General features: G+C 35.8%; 2 pseudogenes; both read right to left on the bottom strand.

Annotated features, from left to right (window-relative positions):
- Nucleotides 1-16,559: 16,559 nt before the first annotated feature.
- LOC131610556 (uncharacterized) lies at nucleotides 16,560-17,993 on the bottom strand (annotated as a pseudogene).
- Nucleotides 17,994-18,381: 388 nt separating this feature from the next.
- Nucleotides 18,382-22,008, bottom strand: LOC131615024 (uncharacterized; annotated as a pseudogene).
- Between the last annotated feature and the right edge of the window lie 312 nt (nucleotides 22,009-22,320).

The following is a 22,320-nucleotide window of genomic DNA, read 5'->3' as shown; positions in this document are numbered from 1 at the left end:
GAGTTTTATTTAAATAACCATAACTAAAAAAATAAATTAAATGCACAACCTATATAAATAACAATACCTTAAACATTCTGAACCATTCATCTTTATTTTTGACGTCCCCATAGCTCTTAAAAGCTGATTTATACATCTGCTGAATTATATAGTTAACAATCCTAGCAGCAGTCCGACTCGGCGTAAAACTGAAACAAAAAATGAAAATGTTAGATATAAATTTATATAAAAAATGAAAATGTATACATACTATAAAAGTTTTTAAATAGGAAACTTACTTGCTTCCTTCGGGCTGAATCTAAAATCTACCGTCAACGACATGAATCTCATCGGGATCATCCCTCCCACGAAGATCAGCTCCATCTATCTCATCAACTGCCTCATCAACCTCACATGCTGGTACATGTGTGGGATGTAGGGTGCGTGAGCCTCCAACCCGTGTGGGGCGTGGACTAGGAGATCCTCCAGCCTGTGTGGGACATGGACGGGGAGATTGTCTAGCCTGTGTGGGGCGTGGACTAGGAGATCGTCCAGCCTGTGTCGGACGTGTACTGCTGGATCCTCCCGTCTGCTGGAAGGATGAAGTCATCTGGATGGGATATGAAAAACCAGATCCTCCAGTTTGCTGGAAGGATGAAGGCATGCCAGTATGGGAGAATGGAAAGCTGGGTGGGGGCACACCAGTATGTGTGAATGGAAAGCTAGGTCCTCCTTCCTGCTGGAAGGACGAGGGCACACCAGGATGCTGGAAGGATGGCGGTACCGCTGAGTATTGGAAAGATACAGGTACCCCAGGCGGGAATGTGTGGGAGGAGAGTAATGGGGTAAAAGCCTGAGTACTGGCTAGAGACATAGGATCAACATGACTCTGAGGGCGGGGATACGCGGCTGTGTGAGGCGCGTCACATACTACTATCCTCGGACGTTGGGACTTCTTACCACTATCTTTACTCTTAGGTGGCATGTTACCTATTTTATTATTCACCAACAAAGATAATAAATTCATTAAGATCAATATATATTCATTAACAAATAAATAGATATTCATTAACACATAAATAGATATTTAATAGATATTCATTAACACATAAATAGATATTCATTAACACATAAATAGATATTTAATAGATATTACATTCAATGTTTAGTTATTCTTCATCTTCGCTATCCATATCATTCTCTTCATCATTCTCTTCGTCATTCTCTTCATTTTTGTCATCGGAAGCAATCTCTTCATCATTCTCTTCGTCATTCTCTTCATTATTGTCATCGGATTCAAACTCTTCATCATTCTCTTCATCCACATTATTTTCAACCAACAATATAGATGCATCAACTTGATGTCCCTCAACAGTTGTGTCAGACAAACTTGTAATGTCTTCAGCTGCAACCACTTCATTAATTTGATCAACATCATCAACTTGATATGCAACATCTTCTACTTGATCGCCATTTTCAATATGACCTTGCGGTTTTGTTTTTATTACAACACACCATCCTCTTTTACGTGTTACAAATGAAGGATAAGGTACATAATAAACTTGCCTAACAATATTTGACATTATGAAAGGGTCATACTCTTTGTATTTTCGGTTCATCTGAATCTCAACAGTACCGTATGACTTGTCTATTTTTGTGCCTCTACTTGGATCATACCATTCACAATAAAACAAGACAACTTTATTTTCTGAATCCAAGTAATGGTATACCAACTCGTAGATATGTTTAATAACTCCATAAAAGTCATCTTCACCACCATCTGTAACTCCTTTTACAAATACACCACTGTTTATGGTTTTTTTCCCTTCGGTCCATGCCTCAGTGTGAAACTTATATCCGTTCACGAAGTATGTGTGCCAATCTTTTGCGCTTTGGATAGGTCCTTCTGCCAAGTTTCTCAAATGGAGTATTTCTGGAGTTGGTGGAAACACGGTAGACAATCTTTGCTTGAACCATAAGGGAAATTGAGCATGAATGACGCCGGATGTTGACTGTACACCGGTACTATGAAAATAGGCATTGTTAAATTCCCTACAAAATATACACCATAAGTTAAATAAGTTTGGTATACAAACATTCTCAACAAAGGTAAAAAAAATTGGGTAAACTTACTCTAGGTATTGTTTAACTTCAACGCAGTTGATCAAGACATGGACATGTGCGGATTGCATTTCTTTCTGGGTCAACCAATGCACACTCTTCTTTCCAGAAGGTCGACCTGGAAGACCGAATACTGATAAGGTGAATTGACTCCTCTGGTTGACATTTACCGGATTCCGTATGGTTCTAGGAGTTAACATCAAGTGATTGAAATAATGACTGCAAAAATGTGATGTTTCTCGATGCAGGTAATGTGCACATATAGAACCTTCAACTCTTGCTTTATTCTTCACTGATCGCTTTGAATCACCCATGAACCTTTCAAGCGGATACACCCACCTATATTGAACTGGTCCACCAAGAAAAGCTTCATATGCAAGATGCACAGGTAAATGTTCCATGGAGTCAAAGAAACCAGGCGGAAATACTTGTTCCAACTTACAAAGAATGATTGCAATGTTTTGGTCCAACTTCATGATGTCTTCCACTTTTAAAGCTGACGCACAAATATCTCTAAAAAACTGACTAATTTCAGTTAGTGGATCAAGAACATGTTTGGGTAGCGAGCCAAATGCAATTGGTAACAATTGTTCCATAAAAATGGGACAATCGTGACTTTTCATTCCATGCAACTTCCCAGTGTTAGGGTCAGCACACCTTGATAAATTCGATGAATACCCATCGGGCATTCTCAAATCTTTTAGCCATCGACAAACAGCTTTAGCTTCTTGGGAAGTCAGAGTGAAACAAGCCTTGGGTTTTAATAACTTTCCATTCGGTAGAGGCTTCAACTCCAACTCTCTTCTGTTACACCATTTTTCCATGTCTTGTTTGGCCTTTTCATTATCTTTTGTTTTGCCTTTCACATCCATCACTATGTTAAATACATTATCAAAAAAATTCTTCTCAATATGCATAACATCTAGATTATGGCGCAACAAGTTATCTTTCCAATACGGGAGGTCCCAAAATATACTTCTTTTTGTCCAATTGTGCGTGACTCCGTATCCTTCAATTCGGCATTCTTTGCCAGTATCTGTAAATTTTGGTAGCTCACTAACTTGTTCCCATATAGCCCATGGTGACAATCATGGCGGAGGCAAATCTTTCACTCGTACATCTTTTTTAAAGTTTGTCTTGTTTCTTCTATAGGAGTGATTTCGTGGTAGGAATCTGCGGTGACAGTCAAACCATGAGTTTTTCCCACCTTTATCCAACGTGAACCCTTTGTTGTTTCCCATGCAATGCGGACAACCCATTTTGCCATGCGTACCCCAACCAGACAACATGCCATATGCTGGAAAGTCGTTGATGGTCCACATCAAGGAAGCTCGCATTGTAAAGTTTTCTTTACGTGATATATCATAAGTCCATTCTCCAATCCACAATCTCTTCAAATCATCAATTAAAGGTTGTAAATACACATCAATTCCTGCTTTTGGACTCGAAGGTCCTGGAATGACGCACGTCAAAGACATGTATGGTTTTGTCATGCACATCTCAGGAGGGAGGTTGTAAGGGGTTACAATAACTGGCCAACTGTTAGAATCCCATTTGTGCATAGTTTGTATATATGTTTTGTGGTATTTCTGAAACTCTTGTGCCAAATTTGATTACTTTTTGATATAATAGTATGTAAATAAATAAATTTATGTTTATTTTCTAAATTAAGTTAGTTTATTAACTCTTGTTATGTTTTCTTTAGGTTTTAACAACTTTTGGGCAAGATGGAATGAGAAGAATGATCAAAGCAAGCTTGCAATGAGGATGGAATGCAAAAAGAAGAATTTTTGTGCAAGGAGGTCCGCTCAGCGGAGTCCAAGCGGACCCAGGCAGGGATGCAGCAGTTTTTTTTCATCAGCAAGTCCGCTCAGCGGAGCTGAAGCGGACGTGGGCAGTGAAGAGCAGAAAATTTACCTCCGCTCAGCGGACCCTCTCCGCTCAGCGGACCTTGAAGACAAAACAGATATTTTTACTGTTCCGCTCAGCGGACCCCCTCCGCTCAGCGGACCTACTTTTTCAACTTTTGTTCTTAGCCACATAAAATTGATGATTAGGCATGGTTAGCTTGCTTATCATAACACACATTTGGAGAGAAAGTTAGGGCAAGAGAAGAAGAGAAAAACCATTTGTTCTTAAGAGAAAATCAAGATTTCCAAACATCTTTCTTTGATCTTCTTGAGTTTGATGTCACTAAATCTTGGTTTGTTGCTTGTTGTTGAAGCTTCCATGGATATGGAGGGCTAAGTTTCATCTTGTGTCAAGATTAGAGGTAGTTAGTTTGTAAATATGTACTTTCTTTGATCTATTATGTATGAACTTGGTTAATGATTAATACATGGTGAATATCTTGTTATTTATGTTTCATTTGTTGTTTTGGATCACTATTGAGAGATATGTTTCAAAGCTAGAACTAAAAGATATTCATCTATCAATAAACAAACTCTAGAGATAGATTTGTGAGTTGATATTCACAAGTATCAAGCTTTTAAGATTATCATGTTGATTGTCGGCATGAGAGATCATCTGACGGTGAATATGATAATAATCACGATATTGCTTTAGAGATAAACAGTATCGAGAGGATACGTGATTGTATTAATCATGAATAGGTTCATATATATAATCTTTAGAGTACATATGAAGCAAACTAATGAACACTAATCTTGACACAGTTTTACCAAATCGTTTTTAAACCCGAATTTATTGTCTTTAATTTCTTTTAATGCTATTTATCTTTCATGATACTAAACACATCCAGAGCCTTAACTCAAAATACACTAAGCTGTAGAACGGCGATAATATCGCATCAATCCCTGAGGAGACGATACTAAAAATACTTATCCTATACTTATCCTATACTTTGTAGGACCATTTCCTTCATCTTTTGGTTGTGAGTATATATTGGTTGCGGTTGATTATGTTTCAAAATGGGTGGAAGCGTTAGCGTGTCCAAAAGCGGATGGAAAGACCGTAATCAAATTCTTGAAGAAAAACATTTTTACAAGGTTTGGAACACCAAGGATTCTCATTAGTGATGGTGGCTCACATTTTTGCAACACACAGCTTGAAAAAGTCTTACAACAATATGGTGTGAAGCACAAAGTAACCACGGCCTATCATCCGCAAGCTAATGGTCAAGCCGAAGTTTCCAACCGAGAAATCAAAAGAATCTTGGAAAAAACAGTTTCGTCGTCAAGAAAGGATTGGTCACAGAAGTTGGATGATGCTTTATGGGCTTACCGTACGGCATACAAGGCACCGATTGGTTTCACTCCGTTTCAAATGGTTTACGGGAAAAGTTGTCATTTACCTGTGGAATTGGAGCATAAGGCATTTTGGGCCTTGAAGTTGCTTAACTTTGATCCGAAGGCAAGTGGTGAAATGAGAAGATTGCAATTGCTTGAGATGGAAGAATTGCGATTACAAGCCTATGAATCCAACAAAATCTACAAGGAGAAAGTGAAAGGATATCATGATAGAAAGATTGTGGAGAAGGATTTCAAAGAAGGCCAAATGGTTCTATTGTTCAATTCAAGGTTGAAGTTGTTTCCGGGCAAATTGAAATCCAAATGGTCGGGTCCGTTCCGAATCAAAGAAGTAAAAGACTATGGAGCGGTTGTGCTTGAAAATCCGACAACAAATGAAAGTTGGACCGTCAATGGTCAAAGACTCAAGCCGTATCTTGGTGGTGAAGTCGATCGAAATTCGGAATCTGTTCCGATTTTTGATCCGTAAAGCCGCCTCGGACCGTCGAGCTCACCGACGTTAAACAAAGCGCTAGTTGGGAGGCACCCCAACATTGTAAGTATTCTCTGTTTTATGTGCTTTGGGATGTTTGAAAAATAGGTGGAGAAAAAATCGGGTGGAGCAGACTGCTGAAAAACCAGAAAAACCAGAATTTTACTGCTCCGCTGAGCGGACCCCCCTCCGCTGAGCGGACCTGCTAAAAACCAGAAAAAAAAGAGGCCCAATGGACCAAACCGGTCCAAAGGCCCAATTAAGAAAGGAATCTGTGGCTGAGCGGGTTCAGAACCCTAACTCACCACACTTTTGAAACATCTCCATCTCCATCTTGATTCCACTTGCTCTCTTCTCTATCTCCACCATTTTCAAACCTTCAAGTCTCAATTTCTTTTCTATCAACTGCTGTATCTTGTTCTCTTCAGTTCCAGACAAGGTATGTGGTGTTTAATGTTGCAATTTTCTGTTTAAAGCATATTAGGGTTGCATAGATATGTTTCTTTTAGGAATCGGTGTGATTTAGTAGTAGAATTAAGAATAGATTGTGTATTAGGTTTGATTTTAGTAAGAAATTCTGTTTAGGTTTTAGATTTAGGTTAGATTAAATTGTAAATGTTAGGGTTCCTTGAATTGGATGTTAATATTCTTGTTTTCCATTGCTTATGTGCTTGCTTCCTTGTGCTTGAAAGGGGTTTGAAACCCCATGGTTGTTCCTGGCGCAGACCTCTGTTCTGCAGAATTTTTGATTTTCTGCGCAGGTCCGCTGAGCGGACCCCCTCCGCTGAGCGGACCCTGCTGAGTGCAGAATTTCAGTTCTGTTTTCTGAATGTTATGTAATGGTTTAGGGCCTGGTTTCACACTACTAATGGATATGTGAAATGCTATAAATGTTGCTTTTGACGATGTTTGTTCGATGTTGTGTTGTTTTTTTGTAGATGTCGTCAAGAAGTGATCGGGGAAAGCGAGCTAGGCAATTGGCAGGCTCGAGTTCAGGAGCTGCTCCGCCACCACCCTTTGATTCCCATAGGTTTCTAGGACCAGAGCAGCAGGAGAGGTTTGAGAAATTGGTTGGTCGGAAGATTTGGCCAGAAAAGGTGTTTGACCTCCCCCATAGAGACCTTGTGCGCGAGTTCTATGCAAATGCGATTCCGGTTGAGGGAAGGGTGTACACTTACACGTCCTATGTGAGAGGTAGGGGCATTTCTTTTTCAAGGGATGCAATTAACAATTTTTTGGGAAGACCGTCTCCTCGTGCTGCAGGTGAGAAGTGCGAGTATGCAAGAAAAAAGGCTGCAAAGACTTGGAATATGCAGGAGATTGCTGATCTGCTATCCTTTGAGAACCGAGGGTTCACTCTTAACCCTTCTGGTTATATTCAGAAGATGGACAGGAAGAACATGACTCAAATGGCACAGCTGTACACAGTGTTCCTCCTGAACAATGTCATGCCGAGAAGCCACACATCTGACCTAACCATTGACATGTCTTGTCTTTTGTTTTGGATTATGACAGGTGGAGAAGTGGATGTGGCTCAAATCATTTCTGAGGAGATTAGGATTGTGGCTTCAAGTGGAACCAAAAGAGGGACAAAGCCGTCTGCTCAGCTTGGTTTTCCAAGTTTGATTATGGGGCTGTGTAGGAATGCAGGTGTGGAGTTCCCTAATGTTGCAAGCATGAAGTCCACTAGTGTTGTGGACACAGGTTATGTGCATAGGCACTGCTCTCCCAAGCTAGGTGTCCAGCAGCATCCTCAGCCACAGAACATGGCTCCTCCTGCTGGTGGTAGGTATAATGAAGAATTAGCTTGCAGGTATAATTGGGCATATTTTGATGCCAACAGAAGATCGCAAGCAATGATTCATGATTCTCTGTGCAAGCTCTATCGCCACCAAGTCAACCCGGCGGATGTTCCCTCTTTTCCTACTAATGAGGATTATGAGGCTCATTGTGCATGGCCTGCGGAGAGGCCATTTTTCAGAGAGGGGGATGGTGAAGAGGAAGAAGAGGAAGGAGATGGCATGGAGCAGGATGATGAGGAGGATTGAGGATTTTCAGTGAATTTTTTTTATTATTGTTGTTTATGTAGTTTATATTTAGTTTTATAATACTCTGTTATTTACTTTTATGTTGTTGAACTAGTAGCATAATTTCTAGTACCTTTGTTAGTATTAGTAACTACTTTTGTGCCATCCATATGAGGATGAGGTTTGTTGTACTTTGGTGGCCGTGGGTGCCACCCGAACATATTTTGTAGGCAACTTATGCCTTTGTTGTTTAAGTATTTGGTTTAAGTAATGTGTGCTTGGGTGGGCAAGTTATGCCTTTGTTGTTATAATATTGTGTTTTCGTAGTAGAATAGTGTACATATATTATGTGTTAAGGTGTATATAATTTTTTGTGTTTGTCTTGGAATAGAAGTGATGCTCTAAAGAAGAAAAAGTGATAAGGTGTGTCAACATCAAAAATTTGGATGGTGATGATGATATTCTTGATGATGTTCATACCAAGGTAAGTATTTTGTTGCTTTGTAGATTATAAGGTGACTATGAATTAAGGACTTTACACAAAGTTTTGATCACATTGCATTTTAGAAATTTTGTTTGTGTTTGAATCAAAAATAGGACAAAACTAGATAAGTGAGTGGACTTCCATTGTGTACAAAAATAAGAGTGTTCTAGTGATTGATGTTAACTCAAATGATTCATGTTTAATCTTGCTTTGTATGAGACATTAGAGCTTAGAAGGGATCGAGGCAAATTTTTTTTGAGTAGTATGAGAAAAACCACCTTAAACAAGGCTACCCGTGAGTGTGTGATCTTTTGTAACCAATTTTGAGCCTAAAATTTTTGTTTTGTCAAGTGACTCAAAGAAAAACACAATGAATTTTGATAAAGAGAAGTGATTCACTTGACAATTTCTTTGGTAAACACTTAACCCAATAGTACTTGAACCTTAAATGGAAAGCATTGATGTCTTTATAGATAGAAATGTTTAAAGTTGGGGAGAGATGTTTCTTAAAGAAAAAGAAAAGAAAGAATATGGTGGTGCAATGCATTCTTTGAAAAAAAAAAAAGAGGAAAGACAATGATAAAAGAAAAAAAAAAAAAAAAAAAATTTGTGTTAATGGTCTAAAGAAAAGGAAAGGATGCATTGTATGGTGAAAAACAAAAGGGTAACATATTAGTAGTGTTGTACATAAATAATGCTTTCCATGATCATTCACCCTTTTTGTTTCAATGGCCGTGTACATATAATATCACTTGTTTGGAACCCAGGCCAAGTTACAACCAAATGAAGTCCTCAGTGATCTTTGTCTCTATTGTCTCGTGTGCATAGTATAGATGAATATATGAATTGTTTTGGATGTGCATCATTACTAGGGAGTGTGATTTGTCCTTTATGCTATCATGGCAATTGTCCTTCAATTATTTTTGTGAAGTGAAACATAGGTGATTCATTCATGAACATTATCTCTTTAATGCAATTGTGTTGAAAGTTTGTGTTCAGAAAGTGGTTCATAGTCATGTTAGAATCTTGTACAAGCAAGGAAGACTTATCTTGTAGGTATGTAACTCAAGTTTGAGCCATTCAATTGATGTTGCTAACCTCATGTGATTCGATGATGTATGTTTTTGAGCTAGCTTTGTTCGAGGACAAACAAAGATCACCAACAAGAATACATACTTCCCGACGCTTGAACATAAGGAGTAAAACCATCTGAGCATAATCCAAGCCTGACATTTCTAGATTCTGCGGCAAAATCAGGATGTATTCGATCAAAATGCTTCCATGCCTCGCCGTCAGATGGATGCCGCATAGTGCCTGGACTTGTTTTATTTGTGTGATGCCATGTCATTTGACTTGCACTGTGCATTGAAGCAAACATTCTTTTTAACCTTGGTATTATCGGAAGATAAAACATGGACTTTACTGCTACACGGTCTTGATTAGTGTTAACGGCTCTACTGGGAACTTTATATCTTGGACTCATACAAAACTTACATTCCTCCAACAACCCATCTTGAGTACCAAACTCATTGTCGTAAAACAACATACAACCATTAATGCAACAATCAATCTTTCTTACTCTTAAGCCCAACTTCGACACCAACTTCTTTGCTTCATAAAATGTTGTAGGCAAGTTGTCTTTCATTGCAGTTGAGTCCAACATCATTTTTACGAAGAATTCCAAACACTGATCAGGAACATTCCAATTTTCCTTGGCGGCCAACAATCTCACACACATTGATAACTTTGAGTCAGACGATCCATCAAACAACGGCGTATTCATCTCATTCAACAACTGATAAAATTTCTGCGCTTCCTCATTCGGCAACTCTTCCCCACCAAAATCTTCAGGTTCATCATAGGTCACGTTCACACCAAAAGCATCCTCAACCATGTCACCAATCAGATTAAAGTTTTCCTCATATTCCATAGGCGGCCGACTACTTGAAGCATGAGAGTTGCTAGTCTCTGGTACGTTACTAGGCAGTTCTTCACCGTTAAACGTCCAAATCCAATAATTTGCAATGAAACCCCTTCTATGCAAATGAGATGTTATTTCCTATGGGTCACTAATTATTGGTCTACATTCACATTTAAGACAGGGACACCTAACTCCTCCTTCGCTTCGACATAATTCCTGAGCAAACGCCCAACTGATAAACCCTTCAACTCCAACTATAAAATTGGGTTTAAGTCCCATTCTTCCTAGAAATGTTCTATCGTACATCCAACTACGATAATACCGATAATATTCCATACTGCATATTTATACAATCATTGTCATTTTGAGTTAGTAATATTAATCAACTTAATATTATTCTTAGACGTATACTAGTTAATATAACATATGTTATATTGAACATATGTTAACCATAAAGTTACTATTTTAGTAACTACACATTTTAAACTACACATATTGAAAATATTATTTAATAAAAATACTACTATTAAAAATTTACTATTATTAAAAATATTATTTTTGATTCAACTATTAAACATGTACCATATAAATATATATTACATATTAAAAAGTACTACTCATATTAAACATGTACCATATAAAAATACTACTATTAAATATTTACTATTTTAAATATTAATAATATTTTGTAAACATAACTTCTACATTCATTAAGATTAATATGTATATTATTTTTAATATGTGTAGTTTTAATTATAGTTTGTAAACATAACTTCTACATTCATTAAGATTAAATATTTTTAATATTTTGTAAACATAACTTCAACATTCATTAAATATTAATAATATTTTGTAAACATAACTTCTATACTATTTTAAATATAATATATATTACATATAAAACATATTCTATTAGAATTTTTTTAATAAAACTATTTTTATCAAATATATACAAAAATGATGTATTTTTAATTATAGTTTGTTTATATTTCTATTTTTCAAAAAAAAAAACTTATTTTATATAAACATAAAAAATTCATAACTTATATGTATAAAAATATTCTCTTTTTAATATTTTATTTTCATAATTCATAATATAAAATTATTATCTTTTTATTATAAACATAAAAAATTTAATTTCTATATATGCAAAAATTCTTTTAAAAATATATAAATATAATATATATTCTGTTTTTTTATAATATAGTATAATATTACTCATTATAATAAATAATATATATAATAAAAATTTAAAATGAAAACTTTATAATATATATAACTATTATATTAGTTTTGAATATATTAAATTTGTTTAAGTTATAATAATCTATTTTTTAAAGTGAGAACTTTATAATATATATATCCATATTATATTCTTAAAAATGAAAACTTTATAATATATATAACTATTATATTCGTTTTAAAATTATATTAATATTTATAATAATCTATTTTATATATTGTAAAATATTAAATAAAAAATTAGTTAAATCTATTTCAACAAACATATATAGATTTCAACAAACATATCAAATAAATCTATTTCAACATACAAAAATAATCTACTTCAACAAACATACAAAAATATCAACAAACATACAAAAATAATCTATTTCAACAAACATACCTAATAAATCTATTAAAGAATATACCTAATAAATCTAATAAAAAACTTATCTCTTTAAAATCTATACAAAAATAACCTAATAAATCTATTTAAAATATACTACAATAGAAAAAAAATAACTCACCTCTTCTTCAATCTACTCCTCCTTCTTCAATTTACTACCTTCTTCAATCAACTAAATCTATACAAAAAAAATCAAAAATTAATAACAAAATATAGAATGAAATTATAAGAAAAAAAACAAAAATATCAAATGTTACCTTAACTACCTTTGATATAAATAAAATTTTTGGGATTGAATTGATCTTGGGAGAGAATGGTTGGATTTTAGGAGGGGGTTTTGTGTGTGTGAAGTTGCTGGGTTTCGTTTACAGAGAAGAAGAGAAGAAAAGGAAAATGCGTTGATGAATGGTGGTGGAGGGAAGTGAAATGGGTAGATAAATACACAATGTAGCGACGTGCCAGTCACATCGCTATTTGCCACGTGACATCCACGTCGCAACATGGCAACGGTAATATGTATTAATGCCTCTGCCTGCAAAGCTGCCAATATGTCAGTTTATTGGAACGTTGTGTTTGGTTTGTAAATGTTGCGACGTGTTTCTAACGTCACAACCAAATTTTGCAAAAATTTGAATATTCCCCCCATGTAGCGACGTGGTGTACACGTCGCAACCTTTTTTCACATTACCCCAGGCCTGATTTCTGATCACTTTACAGCAATAAAGTGATTTAATATTAAAATACACCTTGCGATGTTAATGTCACGTCGCAACAAGCAATTTGGAGCCACGTGATTTCCACGTAGCTAATATATGTCGCTGAGGAGGAGTTTTCTTGTAGTGATAGTATAGTAAATCATTTCACCACTGTTATATATAGTAAAACACACACACACACACACACACACACACACATATATATATATATATATATATATATATATATATATATATATATATATATATATATATATATAGGTTTGCAACCTCAATTTAATTAAAGTGGGAATAAAATTAACATTTCACCACGGTTATACATTCCAACTGGGGTGTTATGTATACATGAGTTTATTATAAAATATGTTGATTGATTGTTTTTCCTTACCCCTAATAAACATATACAACCATTCAAATTGATTTAGAAGATAATAATTTAAAAAATTAAATTATTCTTGAAAAACAAATTAGACGATCCATTTTTTTTCCGAGTTGCATGCATCTTATAATTCATCTCTCACTGTTTAACATATAGAATTTGGTTCAATGTTCCAAATTCTTCAAATCAATTATTCATTTTCTTCTAGTTTATTTTGAAAAGTATTAATTTATTAAATAATTCACAGTCATCATCATCACTATCACTATCATCATTATTTATTTGATGATAATTATTATAATGACAACGATGACGATTAGTATGAAATTCTCAATAAATTGATGTTTTTCAAAATAAACTAGAAGAGAATGAGTTGTTGCTTTAAAGAACTTGGAGCGTTGAATCAAATTCTATATATTAAAGAGGGAGAGATGGATTACAAGATGCATGTAATTCAAAAAACTGTGGATGGTTAAAGTTGTTTTTCAAGTATAATTTAATTTTTCAGATTATCATTTTTCTAAATCAATTTAAATGAATGTGTGTTCAGTGAGGGACTAGTTAAACAAATAATCTATATACGATATAATAAACTAAACAAGAATGAAGACGAAGAAATGATATACTTTTCTTAGAATGACATCCACAATGAAAGGAGGGTGAAACTGAAGTGAGAGCTGTAAACTTGTGTTAAATTTGAATGAATGTCATACTTGATCTTTCATAAAAGTTTTCAGAAATCACATTAGCTTCATCCTCCTTGTATTTTTTCTTCATAGTAACCACACCTATAGTATGCGCTTTCTTGAGTTAACATAAACGGAAACATAAATTAGATTTTGAAAGTTTGGAAAAATAATTAAAAAGAACACGGTCATACTTGGAACAGTTATGGTAACTGCTTTCCCATTTATATTGTCTTTTGATTTGTTTAACACGATTTGATCATTTCAAAAACAAATATCCAAGTAGAGACAACCCAAAAAACATGAAACTTATGTGAAACCAAAATAAATAAAAACCATGCCAAATAAAAACCCTTTGTAACACCAAATGGAATAACGTACGTTGAAATTTTTTCAAAAGTGATGAATATTAGAACCTATACAAAGAAAAATGGAAGAAAGCGTATGAATAACATGGAAGAAAGCTTATGAAGAAGAAGAAAGATAAAGAATAAAAGGTGTTGAACTTGATTACCTTTTAGTATGAAGAAGAAGAAATATGAGTTCTATGAAGAAGAAAGACGATTTCGATGTATGTGGAAGAGAGAGATGTTAGGGTTATGTTTTGAGAGAGACGACTATTCTATGCTGAAGCTTGATAAATTTTCTTATATATATATATATAACACTTATCACCACAGTTGTTAACAAAAACCGTGATAAATGTAAGTACTATTCACAACGGTTTCTAGTACTAACTGTGGTAATATGTATTTTAACTATTATGGTTTTAGCACCGATCGACATATCTAGTCTTATTACTCGGCTCAGAGAATTATGGTATATGTAGAATCTTATAAAATTATATTATTATTACTATTAATTTCTCCTCTTCTCTTACATCCCTACGTCTCTCAACATTTTCTTTCGCACCCCACTCCTCACAATCTAACACTTTAATTATATCACTCTTCACTTAATTAAATATCAACCCTGTGGAACTCAATAAATTTAAGGAAACTACCCTAAACCCAAAGGTCTTCCCTCCCACACAACCATAAAACATACAATAATAATAACATAATACTCTATGAATTAAATAATTTAAATGGGGTGTTACACAAGGGGCATGTTCATCTAAGACACTTTGTACTAATTATATTGGATAGTGAATTTCCTTTCTTGTGTTGGAATCCCCCCAAACGTAGGTGAACTTGCACCGAACTGGGTTGCCAATTCTCTTGTGTTATTTACTGTTTTTATTTTGAATCAATCATATTGTTTTAAAACTGGTATTACAAGTTGGACAAATTATCCTAGACATATGGTCTAACATCTGTCCCCTGAAAAACAAAATTTCAGAGCTACCAGGATTTACCAAGACTTGCTTGATATCCTAGTTGTCATGTTGCACAATGATGACCAGAGGAACATTATCGGGAGGGTTGAATCTGATGGAGACCCATCGAAAATGGTGATGTTAACCCCTAATTTCTATTGCATGCCCTTGGTGAAACTAGGAGATATTATATTTTTTACAAGCATCAGCATACTTCCTTCTGGAGAAGCTAGAGCCACCTCTATTAGAGAAACTGCTCATGCAAGGTGAGAGGATCTTTCTAGAAGCATGATGCTTTTAGAGTAAGATGCGTCTCTTCTCTTGTTGAAGGTGAGGTATTTATATAGGCTTTGGGTTTAGGATTTCCTTGGGAAAGTCCGCCGCCCTCTCAATCAATGGTGGATCGTTGAATCCCTATTTTCAATGGGACATGGATATGCTACTGACCCCTGACTTCTCTCTGCCCAAGAAATGTCTTGTTCTGGATTGGGCAGACACTTGGCCCAAACGCAGCGCAAAGCCCAAACCCAGCCTAACCAAGGAAAAGACCCAATTGAGCTCCTGCTCGTACAGGCTTACACCTGGACGAATGCCGAGCACGGATCTCACTTGGCTAAATCAGGAAAGTCTGCCAACACCCCGGGCAGGTGTGACCACCGAGCAAGAGCACATACAAGGCTTCAGGCAGATGTAACACACGAGCGCGTCCAACTGCTCGTCACCCTCGAGGACCCTCCTCCTCGTAGGGTTCCTTCACCTTCAATCCTTCGAACATTACGAAGTCTACGTGCTTCCGAAAAGACTGCGTCTATCTTGGAACTTTGGAGCGGTTGACCCAGGATAGAGACCACGTATTGGACTCCACCACACTCGTGAATCCTAGCAGTCCTCGTTCTAGGAGTCCACTTCAGGCCTAGAATGAGGACCTTGGCCCAGCGCTGGGGGTTATAAATACCCTCTTTCACTAAAGGGTCAGGTATTCATTAATTCCTACTCTTACTCTCTGTACTTGTACTCTGTTTGCTCTCTTTCTCACTTTGACATTGGAGTATCTTGCAGGTACGCCCCCATTCTCCTAGAAGTCCATCAAGTTGTAGCCCACGACGATCCATTTTGATCAGGTTCGATCATGTCTTATCCCACATTTTCTATGGTTAGGTGAGAGGAAAGTATCGGGGCGAGACAGTACCGCCATGAGGGCGACATATGGTCGTTTTCTTTCCTGAGGGCGGCATATGGTTGTCGCCCTCGCCATGTCTTTTACAATTATAACACTACAAGTCCTTTGTTGAATTAAGAGAGGGCTTAGTAATGAAAATCTTGTCTAGTGTTACTTGATTTCTTCTAATAGAAGTCAAAATAAAGGAGTGAATATTGTATATGTTTGTTAGTTATTTGTGAAGTAGTTTCAACATTTCTTGCACAACAAGTAATGACCACAACTGTCTTGTATATAAAGCAATTAAGCCATTGAATGAAAGCAGAGAATACTATTGTAATGAACAAAGTAAATGGAGTACAAGTGAACAATTATTGCAAATACAACACATGCAACTGCTAAGAACATAACCTTAATTCAATGAATTCAACTGCAACCATAGTTTTGTTTTGAGAGTAAAAAGATTACATTAATTCAATGAATTCAACTCATTATTCAATTAACCATATAACAGTACATTCAACCGCGTGATTATTTTATTGGCAGATCAACTTAGAACTTCTTGATGAATTCATAAATGTGATTGTTAATTTCCTCTGCTACTTCCTGATTATTAAAGTGAGCCACCCCTTTCTGCACAATCACTTCCTCTAAATTGGGTACATCTTCCTTAAAACCTCCACCATGTATATACTCCTTCAAGTTAAGCATGGTGTATGCCAGGTCTAATTCACCTGTAATGAACTTTACAGGCACCTTGACTTTCACTCCATTCCATGGTGCCATCAGCTCCCAATTTCTACAATATATGTATCAATTTGTCTCATTAAAATTGTTTAAAAATATAAGTGATTGAATGTAACATGTGCCACTGTCGAATATAATTAGTGTTCAACCTTCATTATAAAAAGTCAATGCTATACAGATGAAGTAGTTTTTCCAAAAAGATATATCAATATATATTAGTGAAAAATAATCAGACACAGCACAGAGAATCAAAAACATTACTGATTAAAGTTTCTATAATAGTTTAATCCTCCCGTGAAACCCGTTTTCTCAAATTTGGAGACATAATAAGCAAGATCATCCTCTGTGAGCCATGATGGCAAAGTATCAGGAGTATCCGGGTTGAATCCGGTTCCATATTCTCCCTTCGGAAATATTGGAGGACCAGTTTTCCGTGTTGTGAGAATATTTTTCATCAAATATGCAGTACCAACTTCACCCATCTCAGCTTCCATTTTACCTGGTTCCTGTGATAACGACAAAAACAATTATGATCGACGTCATGGGATACTAGGAGAATGGATTTGACAAAATATTACGTATTGCAAAGAAATGGAAAGGACCTGAAATCTGCAGATATAATAATCATCTCCATAAAGAGCATGCATGCCATCAACGGTTCTGACTTTGGGGTTTCTACGAAAGAAGGGAACACTGAGACACACGTAGGCTTTGATTCTTTCAGGGCGAAACATGCATAAATACCATCCAATGAGAGCACCCCAATCATGAGCCACCAGGAACACTTGGTCAACACCGAGTAAATCGATGAGAGCAACGATGTCACCTACTATATGAAACCCTGTGTAGCTGTTTACCGAAGACGGAGCATCCGTGTCGCCGTAGCCACGGAGATCCGGAGCCACCGCGCGGTAACCGAGTGAGCCGAGAGCAGCAATCTAGTGACGCCATGAGTACCAGAGTTCAGGGAAACCGTGAAGGAACAAAACTACCGGTCCTTCTTTGCCTTTCTAAGCGATATGCATTTTGATGCCATTCACTTCAACAGTTTTGTGTTCAATTCCTTCCATCTTCTTCTTTTCTTTTCTGAGAAAAAATGTGAAGAAAGTTTGGAAGCAGTTTTGAAGTGGATGTCTCAATAATTTAAAGCAGTGATGATAATTTAATATTAATGGATAATGTTACTAAACGAAGTGATAAGAAAAATATAGTACTAGTAAATTAATCATTACCACCAAATCACGTGTATCAGTTTGGCCAGCTAACTATTTTTTTGTTTTTGTTAAACATAGCCGTCCACTACTATTTTAATAAGATTGTCGTTTACCTCTTTAGTTTGATTTTCAATTAAGGGAAATGACAATTATCAACAACATATTAGTTTTATTAAATTAATTTGATTAATTATTGATGTTTATTTAGATCATAAATATAAAGTGAATATATAATATATTATTTGATTGGCAGATTAGCTCAGAACTTCTTGATGAATTGGTAAATGTGATTGCTAATTTCCTCCACTGCTTCTTGATTATTGAAGTGAGCCACTCCTCTGTGGACAATAATTTCCTCCAAATTGGGCACATCTTCCTTAAATCCTCCGCCGTGTATATTACTCCTTCGTGTATGCTGTGTTTGTTTTAAGAGAAATTATGAAGAGAGAATTAGCAAAAGAGAGAAATAGGAAATTGATGTCTAATTTCTCTTGTTTGGTGTGCAGAGAAATAGAACAGAGAGATTAGATTTTAGTGGGACCCACACCTTTTTACAGTCATCTCTCTTCTCTATTTCTTACCTCTTTCTCTTATTCCAAATAGGAGTGGAAATAGGCCAGGCCGATAACAGGGGCCTACAGGCTAGCCTATATAGGCTCAGACCAGGCCATACATTATTTTTAAATAGAAAAGGCCTAGGCTTTTTTATAAGCCTATTTAGTCAAAAAGGCTAGGCCTCAGGCCCTAAAAAAAGCCTTTTAAGCCTATCAGACCGGCCTATTTAAATAAATATGAATACTTTTTTATTATCATTATATTATGTTTTATACTTTGAATTAAAATACATTAATGAAACTTGGTTATCATGAAGAACTTGTGAAAATAAGATGAAAACACCTTATGAACATTGTTCTCATAAGGTCTTTTAGTTAGTTAGTCTATTTAAGCATTATTTTAATTGCTTATTTACATATGTCTAAAACAAATAGGCTTTTATGTAGGCTAACAGGCTAACCAGGCCTTCGAAAAGGTCAGGCTCAGGTCTAAAAAATAAGCCTACGACAGGCTACAGGCCAGGCTTAGGCTTCAGTTTTTTTGACAGGTCAGGCTTAGGCTTGGCAAAGCCTAGCTCGGCCCAGCCTATTTCCACCCCTAATTCCAAACCATACATCAAATCTTTTATATTTCTCTCTTCTCACACTCTCTCTCACCTATTTCTCTCTTCTCAATTTCTTCTCTCAACCAAACACACCCGTGAAGTGATGTGTATACTATGTCTAAATCATCGGTCAGCTCCCAATTTCTTCCTTACAAATAATTAAGGGTTAAATATACTACACTCCCTGTCATTAGAGAGAGATTTGGTTTTGTTCCCCTGAAGTTATTGTTTTATGAAGGCACCTTTATAAAAGTGTTAATCCACTTTCACCGCACCCTTTTACTCCACATGCAGACTGGGTGAATGAAAGTGCAAATGAAAGTGCAATGAATGAAGCAGGTGCAGGTGCAGACAATGAAGCTAATGCAAGTGCAGCCAATGAAGCAAATGCTGACTTCAATCCAAGCATACAAACAACTGCAAGTGTTGGCTCCACACGTACCAAAAACAAGGGAAAGGCTCAAACCAAACATGATACCAAACCAAAGAGTACACCTAAGAAGACTCCAAAGAAGAAATCTATTTATGATTTGTAATTTTTTCTGTTGTGCATTAGTGTTGTTTCTGATGTGCAAAAGTATTTTGTAATGTTTCCTGCTATGACAGTGAATTATGCACAATATTTGGTTCTATTTTGACACTAAAGTAGAATGCACACTTTTGGTGATTTTAGTGTAATATCAAGTGTTATGCACACTTTTGGTAGTAATCTTGTAATGTTTGAATTATGCACTTTGTATGTGCTATTAACAACTTAATGTAGTACTTTGTGCTATCTTGTAATTTACTATTAACAAGTTTGTAGTTTTCGTACCAAGTAAATTATGCACTTTGTAATATGCTATTAATAATTTGATTCAATCTACATTATACTGTTAACCAAAAAAATACAACTATTGACAAAATCATAATGTCTTTCCATTAATAAACAGATGATTGAAAATTACATTGAACAAATGACCACAAATGCTTAACAGACCAACAATCAAATTGTACAACAGACCAACAAATGCTTAACAAAATTTCTTTCCAACTAAAAATTACATGGAATTGTACAACAGACCAACAATCAAACAATACATCACAAATGCTATCTTAAGCTGCATATTATTCCTTCTCTGAGCTTCAAGCTTCATTTCCAATTTCTCCAATTTCAGTGTTACTGATTCCACTTTCAGTTCTAGTACCTCACACTTCTTACAAAATGGATGAATGACGGTTTCCCCTTTGTTGAAGTCTCCAATTTCATCATCCCATAGAAATAATTCGCATCTATTCACAGTCTATAAAAGAATGATATACACATGCGTTAGCATTAATAAAAATCAAAACTTGCTAAGAATTTTCGACAGTTAATCCACAAACAAACTCACCCCAGCATTTCAACATTTCCATAACTTTCTATTGCGGTTTTGCACTGTCTTGGTGACCCACAGCTTCATTGCTCTATCACAACCACTTCTTGGCAAACCAGGATACGAGACTGAATCAACACTGCTTCCACGAGAACTACATCCAACCATGCTTCCGATTGAGTGGACGGAGAAGAACAACGGAGAACCGATAGATAAACGAAGAAGAATGTAGGAGAATTTCCAGAAAAGATGGCAAGTATGGAACGGTGGGGGAAAACAAACCCTAGATTGAGATATTCAAGTAACACTATACAGTTATCCAATTCTATTGCCACATAAGCCATTAAGTCAACACCAGTCAGCATGTAGAGTAAAAGGGTGTGGTGAAAGTGGATTAACACTTTATAAGGGTGCCTTCATAAAAAAATAACTTCGGGGGGTCCAAATCTCGCTCTAATGGCAGGGGTGTCGTGTATTTAACCCAATAATTAATCTTTCATTAGAAATATGATCACTCTACAAGTCACTAACACAAATACCAAACACATAGACATCAATAAATTACAATATTAAAAAAGGCCAATATAGATACCTGTTAAAGTTTCTATAGTAGTTTAATCCTCCAGTGAAGCCAGTTTTTTCAAATTTGGATACATAATAAGCAAGATCGTCTTCTGTGAGCATAGAGGGTAAAGTAACAGGGGTATCTGGGTTGAATTTAGTTCCATATTCTCCCTTTCGAAATATTGGAGGACCTGTTTGGCGAGTCGTAAGAAGCTTTTTCAGCACATATGCAGTGCCAACTTCAGCCATCTCAGCTTCCATTTTTTCAAGTTCTTGTAATACATATCAATAACAATTATGGGTCATGTATAGATCTATCAAAGAAATAGAATACTAAAGAAATGGAAAGACTTGAAATCTGCATATATAATAATTATCACCATAAGCACCATGCAAGCCATCAATGGTCTTGATATTAGGGTTTCTACGGATAAAGGGAACACTGAGACACACATAGGATTTGATTCTTTCAGGTCGAAACATGCATAAATACCATTCAATCAGAGCACCCCAATCATGAGCCACCGTCAACACCGAGTGAATCAATGAGAGCAACAATGTCACCTACTATATGAAAACATGTGTATCTGCTTATCTATGTTAGAGCATCGGTGTCATTGTAGCCGCGGAGATTCGGAGCCACGGCACGGTAGCCAAGGGAGCCGAGAGCGGCAATCTGGTAGCACCATGAGTACCAAAGTTCAGGAAAACCGTGAAAGAACAAAACAACCGGTCCTTCTTTGCCTTTCTCGGTGATGTGCATTTTGATTCCATTCACTTCAATTGTTCTGTGTTCTATTCCTTCCATTATCGGTTGTTTCCGAGAGAAAATGTGAAGAAATTTTGGTTGCACGTTTTGAAGTTGATGTTTCAATATTTAACAAAGAGAAATGATAATGTTACTATAAGAAGTTATATGAAAAATAAACAAGGTGAATTCTTATTTACCCAACTAAAAAAGTTGGGTAAGGTTGCCCTTAGTGTAAAAAGTATTGAAAACAACAAACAATTACACTATTTAATAAATGAATAAATATGTACAAATTAAATGATGTCATTTGATTGGTTGAAGGTACACTACCTATCTTTTTGTGATGGGTAGAGAAGTTGTTCCCAATAA

Source organism: Vicia villosa, linkage group LG6 (genome assembly GCF_029867415.1).
Source record: "Vicia villosa cultivar HV-30 ecotype Madison, WI linkage group LG6, Vvil1.0, whole genome shotgun sequence".
NCBI lineage: Eukaryota > Viridiplantae > Streptophyta > Magnoliopsida > Fabales > Fabaceae > Vicia > Vicia villosa.
The sequence above is the reverse complement of the archived record's forward strand: the minus strand, read 5'-3'. Positions and strand labels throughout refer to the sequence as shown.